This window comes from Nicotiana attenuata, unplaced genomic scaffold (genome assembly GCF_001879085.1).
Source record: "Nicotiana attenuata strain UT unplaced genomic scaffold, NIATTr2, whole genome shotgun sequence".
Classification (NCBI taxonomy): Eukaryota; Viridiplantae; Streptophyta; class Magnoliopsida; order Solanales; family Solanaceae; genus Nicotiana; species Nicotiana attenuata.
In genome coordinates, this window is record NW_017671114.1 from 178,805 (window position 1) to 189,024 (window position 10,220).

At 37.9% G+C, this 10,220-nt stretch overlaps 1 long non-coding RNA gene across 1 annotated transcript; it reads right to left on the bottom strand.

The window, feature by feature from the left end:
• Positions 1-735: 735 nt before the first annotated feature.
• Positions 736-9,410, bottom strand: LOC109205998. Its single transcript, XR_002064771.1, has 2 exons — positions 9,139-9,410; positions 736-7,949 (listed from the first exon to the last, which is right to left on the bottom strand). It is a non-coding gene; the product is annotated as an uncharacterized LOC109205998 (long non-coding RNA).
• Between the last annotated feature and the right edge of the window lie 810 nt (positions 9,411-10,220).

Consider the following 10,220-nt stretch of genomic DNA (forward strand, 5'->3'; position numbering starts at 1 on the left):
TGTTGAATTGGCCTAATTGAGGCAAGTGTCTTGTCTAACTTTGTGTGGGGGAACTACCCCTTAGGATTGGTATTGATTCATTCATTTGTTCTATTTGAAAGTCGTGTACGCAAGGTGATGAGTGGGTACACGGGTTGTACATGGTAATTGACCGGTTTAGGCTACTTAGACTTTTTCCATGCTAAAAATTAAATTGTAGTATCATGTTCTAAATTCTCATAGTCAATCTATCCCTACTTGAGTTAATCTATCCTTATATGCCTTAAATGATTTTCTTAACACGTGTTCTATATCCTAATTGATAAATTGCTCTCATGCTTTAGTTGAACTTGTTGCCTCTATTATTGTCACACATTATCTCTATCATTGTTGATTATCATTATTTGAAGTTATTATTCATGTTATCTCTTCCATTATTGAGTGTCATTATTTGAAGTTATTATTCATGTTATCTCTTTCCTTGTTGATTTACATTATTTGATGCCATTTGTCACAACCCGACGAGGTCCATGACCGGTGCTAAGTGAGTCTAAAACTACTGAGCAAGCCTACCTTATTTTTTTTCCATATCAAAAATCCGGCAGAGTCTCCTCTACCGAGAGCAAACCAAAAGTACAAACCTGTCAGCCTTCAATCAACACGTGCTCAATGCACCATAATACTACTTACTCTAACATGCTAAGTTTAGAAAATGTCGACAATCTAAAGCCACAAGCCAAAATACATTCCCAAGACTTAAGGAGCAAAACTCTAGAAATTTAACAAAATAACATGTTAAAGTAGTCTAACAAACTGAAAGCCCAGGCGAAGCAAGTGCCGAGCTTACTGGATCCATCGTCAGCTCTGTCTATCACTCTACATGGTCAAAGTGTCAGCTTCAACTAAATTATTTGTGATGGAAAGGAAAAAAAAAAGAAGGGGTAATAAGGTCAGTCACACCGACTGAGTGAGTAATAACATCAACCATAGCAAATATTTGGGACAAGCTTATATCCGAAATCTTCCATCTCACAAACTCTTCAATAATACCCAATGAAATTAATACAACAATTCCTGTATAGATTTATAAAACAGGTGAGTGAAACTATAGTCGCAATTCCATGTTTTCTATACTCTTTTTTATGTTGAAAGATACTTAAGCCAGATACTTAAGCCAGAGTCGATATACTTTTTGACTCCATGAGTTTACCATGGCCATCTGACAACCCCGTCAGCTGAGTTCCCTTCTAGAGGGTATATGTGTGAGACACACAGGTCTGTCATACAAGGTGCACCAGATCTAACAATCCCGACGTTAGATAATGACGATCTGGCCATTGATTTCCTAAAGCCCTTTTGTTTATAGCAAAATATAGTTTTACCCACTTCTTCTTTTTTCTAACAAGAATTAAACCCAAAATATATGAAAACTCGTAAATAAACATAGTTTAATATCATATTATTTATAAATAATCTCTGGTATTACCGTATCATTTGACATACAACAACATATAAGTTGCTTGTCCCTATACAAGTAATAGATTTTGTCAAAATATTTTTGATGCAAGAAAACTAGTTCCAGTTATGCTATTGTTAAAATTCAACTATGGAAGAGTCATCACTCATAGTATATTTTGTCGAACAACCCAAATTTACTTCAAACGATCGAACGTCGTCGTAGTATCAATTATCTAGAACATAATGAACATTTGAATATTAATTATTCCTACAACTCGATTAATTAACATCTCTAGTAATAAAATTACGACTTCCCAAACCCGCTCAACTATTAAGTTAAGTCACTATTCTCTTTAGTAGTTCGAGTTGTAGTTTTTCTTCTTCTTCTTCCTCTCTCTTTTTAAAAAAACAGAGAAGGCTTATGCTCAATTATAATTGATATCACTTTTCTCTTATCCTACAAAGAACTTGTATTCATATTAGAGTTGGGGTAAATGAAAGTACTTTGATTAATTCGAGTTTGATACAAAGATTCGAGTCTTTTCCCCCAGAGTTGGAACTTCTCTATTAAATTTCAGATTACTATATCTTTAACCCTAACTTTTTATTGCTAATTACTCATAAAAAGGGATGGGTTCATTGGTAGATAGGTATACTAGAAATTTACTTGTGAGAGTCGATAAGGGAGAAAAGTGAGTGTTCTTCAACACTACTTGCCTACTTGGGTTCAAGGTTTTAGAGATAATAACTTCTATTTGATGTTGGAATCGGCTTTTAGGATTTGTTCCTCCTTGATCTCCTTCTTCTCCTTCTTCGTATCTCTCTTTCTTCATGTTTCTCTTTTTTTTTTCCTTAGAAAAATTGCTATTGAGCAGCTTTGGATAAACAAGTTACTGGTTTTATTCTTTTTTTTCTTTTCTTGCACAAATCGCCCATCTTTTTCTCTTTTTATTTTCCTTCTTTTGCTTAATTCAGTTAGGCTAATTGTCTTAATAGTTGGATTAGTTAAATGGGCCAGCCCAACTAGTTGGGTCATTACATCCTTCCCCCCTTACGAAAATTCGGTCCCCGATTTTAAATATCTACATACCTATGGATTCAAACAAGTGAGGATATTTGGCTCACATCAGTTCCTCGTCTTCCCATGTTGCCTCTTCACTAGTATGATTCTTCCATACAACTTTTACTGTTGTAATGTCTTTCGACCGGAGCCTTCTCACTTGCCTATCAATGATGCCTATTGGCTCCACTTCGTAAGTCAATATTTCATCTAATTGAATATTCGATATCTCAAGTACATGAGACGGGTCAGACATGTACTTTGACAACATAGATACGTGAAATACTTGACGTACAGAAGACAAGTCTGACGGAAATGCTAAACGATATGCCCCGGCATCAACTCTGTCTAGTATCTCATATGGTCCAATATATCTTGGACTCAACTTCCCTTTGTTCCCAAATCTCAAAACCCCTTTCATCGGTGATACCCGTAAGAAAACGTGATCTCCTACCCAAAATTCCAATTCTCGATGTCTCTTGTCCGCATAAGCTTTTTGTCTACTTTGAGATGCTAGCAACCTCTGCCTGATTAATTAAATTTTTTCAAGTGCTAATTGTACCAAATCTGGACCCAATACCCTTGCCTCTCCAGCCTCAAACGAACTGATGGGAGACCGACATCATCTTTCATATAGCGCCTCATAAGGTGCCATTTGTAAACTGGCTTGGAAGCTATTATTATATGCAAACTCAACCAAAGGTATATATTTGTCCCAAATGCCGCCAAAATAAAGGATACAAGATTTCAACATATCTTCTGGTGTATGTATAGTCCGCTCGAACTGCCCGTCCGTCTGCGGGTGAAACGTAGGACTCAAGTCCACACGCGTCCCTAGTGCTCTCGGAAATGCTTTACAGAAGTGCGAGGTAAAATGGGGCCCTCTATCTGAAATAATAGACACCGGGACTCCATAAAGTCGAACAATATCATCTATATAAATTTGTGCATAACGCACGCCATTGTATATGGTTTTAACCGGCAAAAAATACGCCAACATCGTAAGTCGATCTACAATCACCCATATAGAGTCATAAGCTTTAGGAGTTCGTGGCAATCTACTCACAAAGTCCATGGTAATTCGTTCCCACTTCCATTCTGGAATCTCAAGCTGTTGCATGAACCCCGCAGGTTGTTGATGCTCGGCCTTTACTTGCTGAAAAGTGAGACACCGGGTGACATAGTTCGCAATATCATTCTTCATACCATCCCAACAATATAACTATCGAAGATCCTGATACATCTTTGTTGATCCAGGATGAACCGAGTACTTGGAGCCATGTGCTTCCTCAAGTATCGAGTGTCTCAAGCCATCAATATCAGGTACACAGATACGATCGCCCAATCATAGCACCTTGTTACTATCTAGAGTAAAATATTTGCCCTTACCGGCAACAACGTCGTCTCTGATTTTGCACAACTTCGAATCCAAATATTGCTTTGCCTTGATATCCTCTATTAATGACGATCTAGCTTGAATATGTGCCAATAATGAGACCGCTTGTCCCAAACTAAAGTTTTTTCCACAATCTTCTAATTTGTGGATTTCTTTTGCTAGGTTCCTCCTTATTAGACTTTCGGCTCAATGCGTTAGCCACCACGTTAGCCTTTCTTGGGTGATACAATATCGTGCAATCATAATCCTTTAGTAGCTCAATCCGCCTTCATTGTCGGTGGTTCAAATCTTTTTGTTGGAAGATATACTAGAGGCTCTTGTGATCAGTATAGATCTCGCATTTCTCTCCATATAAATAATGTCGCCAAAGCTTTAATGCAAATACAACTGCCGCCAACTCTAAGTCATGTGCCGGATAATTTTGCTCATGCTTCTACAATTGTCTCAAAGCATATGCTATGACTCGGCCATTCTGCATGAGAACATACCCAAGTCCCACTCGGGAGGCATCACAATATACTGAAAATCCTTCGGTTCCAGATGGAAGCAGCAATACCGGAGCTGTTGTTAGAAATTCCTTGACTTTCAAGAAAACTTCACTGATATTCATATGAGCATTGAAATTTCACATGTTTTTGCGTCATCTTCGTCAAGGGTGCTGGTATCGTTGAGAAATCCTGTATAAAGCGCCTATAATAGCCAGCAAGACCTAAGATGCTTCATATCTCGGTGGCGGTGGTTGGCCTCGGCCATTTCTGTACCGCTTCCACTTTCTTTGGGTCAACTAAGATCCCTTCCTCGGATATAATATGACCTAGGATGGAAACTCGATCTAGCCAAAGTTCGCACTTAGCAATCTTAGCATATAGCTTATGTTCTCTAAGTGTCTATAGTACCCTCCTCAAGTGTTGTTCATGCTCTTCATAAGTCTTAGGATATCATCGATAAATACAATTACAAATTTTTCCAGGTATGGTTTGAACACCCTATTCATCATGTCCATAAATGTCATTGGTTCGTTTGTCAGTCCAAAAGACATCACTAAAAATTCGCAGTGTCCATACCTGGTTCGAAAGGCCATCTTTGGAACGTCTTCACCATTGATGAATAGCTGATGGTATCCTGACCGTAGATCAATCTTTGAGAACCTCCTTGCACCCTGGAGTTTGTCGAACAAATCATCAACACGCGGCAACGGGTATTTATTGCGTATCATGACCTTGTTCAGCTATCGGTAGTCTATACAGTCTCATGGACCCATCCTTCTTCTTTACAAATAGAACTAGTACGACCCAAGACGAAGTTCTCGGTCTAATGAAACCTTTATTTAATAGATCATGCAGTTGTTCCTTCAGCTCTGTTAACTCGGTTGGTGCCATTCGATAGGGAGGTATTGATATGGGTTATGTTCTAGGTACTAGATCAATACCGAAGTCAATTTTCCTAACAAAAGGTAACCCATGTAGATATTCCAAAAACACATTAGGGAATTCTCTAACCACATGAACATTCTCTAAATCTGGCACTATAATGTTTGAATCTTTGACACGCGCCAAAAAATCCCAGGCAACCTTTATTTAACATTCGATTTGCACTCATAAATGATATTAAACTGTTCAAAGGTGGTCCTTGGTCACCTTGTAGAATGGAACTTGACTCACTCGACATCATTTAACATTTGATTTGTACTCATGAATGATATTAGACTGCTAATATGTCATTTTCCCCAACACTAATTTGAAAAGAGGGATACACTCACTCAACTAGTAAATATTCCCCAACTGGTGTAGCAACTACAAAAGGGGCTAATAACAACTCTGGGAGTCTGTTAAACCTCATAGCAAAATATGGGTACACATAGGAATGGGTGGATCCAGGGTCAATTAAAGCAATAACATCAAATGAACACATCGAATGTATACCTGGGACATCATTTTGTATGTTAAATCCTACGACATCATATGAACACAATAAAAATAGGGCAGTTTAAAATCATTAAATATAGCAACAACAAGTTGACACACTATGAATGTACATGTGACGACTGCATTAGATGCTTGTGCATCTTGCCTGGTAAGACCAAAAACTCGGGGTTTGCCTCTCCCGGCCTCTCCCAATCCTCTACTAGTTGGGCCCTTGTTTCCAGCGCCTCTACCTTATCCCGAATTCTCCCTAGCAGTCTGAGCTTCGGAGATGGCTGGGGTGCTATTCGTCGGTGTCGACACCTGGTTAGTCCCTTTTTGATAGCGTGGGCAATCTCTCTTGTAATGACCCATCTGACCACAGCGAAGGCATGCACCAATTTCTCTCCAACATTGGCCTAAATGAACCTTGTGACAACTAGGACAAGTAGATATAGTGTGGTTGGTCTGCCCAGGTGTCGGTACCGGCCTCTAGGACTTTGTCTCAAGGCAGAAGCACTGATAGATGACTGGACAATTGATGATTCTCTCATTTGTGCAGTCCGTGGATGGCTTTGTGATCCTGTGCCTCGACTAGTACCAATACCCCCTCCAAAGGATCCTGTGGTCTTTGTCCTCTTATTTTAGGCTTTAGTTGCCTTCCCTTCAATCCACCGAGCCTCTACCTCACTTGCAACATCCACTGCCTGTGTGTAGGTTATGTCATTCTTAGTCAAATGTGATGTCAGTGGTTTGAAAAATGGATCGATTAGACCTCGTATGAACCTCTTAGTCTGCATAGCATCATCATCCAATAGATGTGGTGCATATCGAGATAAACGAGTGAACTGAATATTATACTCATTCGCTGACATCTCTGAGGTCTGCTTCAACCCCTCAAATTGAGCTACCAAAGCATCTATATGGCTCATAGGCAAGAATCGCTCAATAAAGTCAGTATAAAATTCATTCAAAGTTAAGGGACGTGATCCAATTGGTCGGCCTGCGTTGAAAGATTTAAGCCATTCTTCGGTAACATCCTATAAACAATAGGCAGCCAACGCAACCGACCTCGTGCTAGAGCATTCAAGCACATCTAATGCTTTTTAAATTCCATCCAAGAATAGCTGTGGGTCCTCGGTCTCGCTATCCCCTGTAAACACGGGAGGCTTCAGCTCCAAAAACTCCCGAATTAATTTCCCAAGTGGATGTTCTTTCTGGTTATGGCTGTCACCCGTTTCAGACATTGCACTAACCCTCGATTGTGTTTGGACCTTCTATAGCAAACTTTCCATGGCTTGATGCAGAATTGCGGCTATCGCATCAGTAGTACCACCACCTTGAGGCTATGAGGGTGGTATTACCTCATCTTCACTGATCGGGTGGACAGCTTGTCTAGCAGGTATGCCGGCCTCTCCTACGACCCCAACCAGAGTTTGGTGGAAGCATAATTCTTCTAACATAGCGTGTGGTACCTCGTGCCTATTTATTTGTCCGGTCCCACTATTAGCCAAGCGTGTCTTTACCATCTATAAACATAAAAACAATTTTAGTATGCTTACTCGGCTCTAGATCGCATATATCACTCTTTTAAAATTCAATAATGAATAAGAAAGAAAAGTGCTAATCAGTTTCTGCCGAGCCCCGATCGTGCATATGGTACACAACATATACACAATTAATCCTCTACTAAAACCGTTGCTCCTTAAGTCATATTCTAAACCTAAAGTTTTGATACCAACTCTGTCACGGCACGACGAGGGTCATGACCGGCGCTAAGTGAGTCTAAGACTACTAAGCAAGCCTACCTTTTTTCTTTCCATATCAAAAATCCGGCAGAGTCTCCTCTTTACCGAGAGAAAACCAAAAGTAAAAAAAACATGTCAGCCTTCAATCAACACGTGCTCAATGCACCATAATACTAGTAACTCTAACATGCTAAGTTTAGAAAATATCGTCAATCTAAAGCCACAAACCAAAATACAATCCCAAGACTGACTTATGGTGCAAAACTATAGAACTTTAACAAAATAACATGTTAAAGTAGTCTAACAAACTGATAGCCCACACAAAGCAAGTGCGTAGCTTACTGGATCCATCGTCATCTCTGTCTATCACTCTACTTGGGTCGAAGTGTCAGCTTTAACTAAATTATCTGTGACGGAAAGGGAAAAAGAAGGGATAATAAGGCGATTAAAACCGACTGAGTGAGTAATAACATCAACTATAGCAAATATTTGGGACAAGCATATATCCGAAATCATGCATCTCAAAAACTCTTCAATTATACCCAATGAAATTAATACAACAATTCCTGTATAGAATGATAAAACAGGTGAGTGAAACCATAGTCGCAATTCCATGTTTTCTACACTCTTTTTTATGCTGAAAGATACTTAAGTCAAAGTCGTTATACTTTCTGATACCATGGGTTTACCATGGCCGTCTGACAACCCTGTCAGTTAGGTTCCCTTATAGAGGGTATATGTGTGAAACACACAAGTCTGTCATACAAGGTGCACCAGGTCTAACAATCCCTACGTTAGATAACGGCGATCTGGCTAAATTGATTTCCTAAAGCCATTTTGTTTATAGCACAATATAGTTTTACACACTTCTTCTCTTTCTAACAAGAATTAAATAAAAAATATATGAAAAGTCATAAATAAACATAGTTTCAAATCAGATTATTTATAAATAAAACTCAGGTATTAAAGAATCATTTGACATACATCAACATATCAGTTGCCTGTCCCTATGCAAATAATAAGATTTTTTTCAAAATATTTTGATGCAAGAAAACTAGTTCCAGATATGCTATAGTTGAAATTCAACTATGGAAGAGTCACTACTCGCAGTATATTTTTGTCGAACAACTCCAAATTTAATTCCAACAACGTCATAGTATCAATTATCTAGAACATAATGAATATTTGAATATTAATTATTCATACATCTCGATTAATTAATACCTCTAGTAATGAAATTATGATTTCCCAAACTCGCTCAACTGTTATGTTAAGTCACTATTCTCTTTTGTAGTTCGAGTTCTTCTTCTTCTTCCTCTCTCTTTTTTAAAAAAAAACAAAGAAGGCTTCTGTTCAATTATAATTGATATCATTTTTCGCTTATCCTTCAAAGAACTTGTATTTCATATTAGAGCTGGGGTAAAAGAAAGTACTTCGAATAATTCGAGTTTGATATAAAGATTCGAGTCTTTGCCCCCAGAGTTGGAACTTCTCTATTAAATTTCAGATTACTATATCTTTAACCCTAGTTTTTTGTTGCTAATTACTCATAGAAAAGGATGGGTTCATTGATAGATAGGTATATTAGAAACTTACTTGTAAGAGTCGAGAAGGGAGAAAAGTGATTGAGTCTTCTTCAACACTACTTGGGTTCAAGGTTTTAGAGATAATAACTTCTATTTGATGTTGGAATCTGCTTTTAGGATCTATTCCTCCATGCTCTCCTTCTTCGTATATCTCTATCTTCCTATTTCTCTTGTTTTTTTCCTTAGAAAAACCGCTGTTGAGCTGCTTCTGATAAACTAGTTGCTGGTTTTATTCTTTTTTTTTCTTTTCTTGCGCAAACCGCCTCACTTTTTCTCTTTTTATTTTCCTTCTTTTGCTTAATTCAGTTAGGGAATTAATAGGCTAATGGTCTTAATAGTTGGATTAGTTAAATGGGCCAGCCCAACTAGTTGTGTCATTACACTATTGTTACACATTATCTCTTCCCTTATAAGTTATTTTTAATTAATAACGTAGTTATACATTATCACTGATTGTTGAGTTATTGATGTTGAAGTTGTGAAAGTCGTTATCACGTTGAGGCGAAATCATTATTGTTGAAACATCTTCCTTGTTGAGCATTTTTACATTCATTGTTGTTGTTAATATTCTTGTACACGTAGTGATGGAGTCGTGGGATATCGTTATAGAAACATTGATATTGTTGATTGTTGGCAAGTTGTGATACATGGGCACTTGTTGCCACGACTAAAAATTTATTAAAGGTTGAGATAGCGCCTAACAGCGTTGTAAGCAAGCCAACAATAATTAATTAACTTAATTATCCATTTTAGTATTTTTGAAATCATAATTTCCTTCAATTAAGTAGTAAGATATAGAATTTACCGAAAAATGATAATATTTTCTCAAGTACAATATTGAAAAACCCATAATCACCCCCAAAACCCGTAAGCATCAACTAGGAAATATAGTAAAAATACAACATCTGTCTGGAATACAATTAGATAGGAGAGGGTAAATAACTCTGATGGAGACTTTGTATGCTGCGAATTCGCAATATGGAATACAGCTCACCTAAGTTCCCGCAATAGTCACGCCTCTACGCCCACAAGTCTACTAGACATATATGCACCTGCACAAAAATGTGTAGCAAGTGTAGTATGAGTATGTAA